The sequence below is a fragment of the Sebastes umbrosus genome, chromosome 17, assembly GCF_015220745.1.
Source record: "Sebastes umbrosus isolate fSebUmb1 chromosome 17, fSebUmb1.pri, whole genome shotgun sequence".
NCBI lineage: Eukaryota > Metazoa > Chordata > Actinopteri > Perciformes > Sebastidae > Sebastes > Sebastes umbrosus.
The window spans coordinates 518716-520016 of record NC_051285.1 but is presented as its reverse complement, the minus strand read 5'-3'; positions in this window follow the sequence as shown (position 1 = coordinate 520016).

Sequence of the window (1301 nt, the reverse complement as noted above, 5' to 3'; positions counted from 1 at the left end):
TTCAATGCCGGCCAGAATCAGAAGAGCTCCTTCAATAAACAACCTCAGATGTATTATCTTTATTAGACAACAACAACAACTGTCTGTGTTGTTGACGAGGACTTTCAGTGCTGTAGTTCCGATGTTAGTTTGGTGAATTATTTCATTTAAATGTCATGTTCTGGAGCTGTGTTTGGAGACAGAGTTTCATGCACATCGGACAGGTGATTGGATAAAATAAAGATGCTTTAATGTGTTAGTTTGTTCTTCCTGTCTGATAACACAACACGTTCTCATCCCAACTCGTCACATACCACCGCTTTCACTTCATCAAAACTGCTATAGCTAGGTTTAGAAGAAGAAGAAGAAGAAGCTTTATTTGTCAATCAACACAATCAATCTGTTCTAAATGAACCTTAAAGGAGATCAGTCCAGTATTTAATCCTCTTATCAACATGGGAGTGGACTAATATGCAGATTTATGTAAATGTATGTATATATTTATTATTATTAAAGTGGGCATGTCTGTAAAGGGGAGACTCGTGGGTACCCATAGAACCCATTTACATTCACATATCTGGAGGTCAGAGGTCAAGGGACCCCTTTGAAAATGGACATGACCGTTTTTCCTCTCCAACATGTAGTGTAAGTTTGGAGCGTTATTTAACCTCCTTCATGACCAGCTAGTCTGACATGGTTGGTACCGATTCATCAGGTTTAGTTTACTATGATACCAGGATCTTCACTCTAGCTTTAAAACTGAACCCGCTACAACCTAAAAATCACAAGCTGCGTTAATGCGTTAAAGAAATTAGTGGCGTTAAAATGAATTTCCGTCAACACGTTACCTTTGACAGCCCTAGTTTTGTCTGTCGACAGAATCCCTTCATTTGTTAACACAAGGCTTTTATTCTGAAATATTTGCAGGACAGTGTTGTAGAACATGCAGTGACTTGCACGGCTCCATAGATTAATAGAGTATAATGAAATAAAATGGTCATTATGAAAAGGCAAACTATGTGGAAAGAAACGCTGTCTGTGTGGACGCCACACGCCTGAGAGACGCAGGAGTTCTGGTTCGTGTCCACAGGGGCGTTTTTTATCGCGATAGATCGCCTCGCTTCCCGGTGTCGGATGCTTGATGGGCTGCCACTAGACACCTGATTGGACGAACGCTTTTCCCCTCTCGCTTTCATATGATATCAGTTTCTGTTTACTGCTTTTACTGCATTAAAGAAATTAGTGGCGTTAAAAGAAATTTGTGTCGATTCGTTAATATCATTGAACCCATCCTTAGATGCAATGGGCTGCTGTGAAGTGCT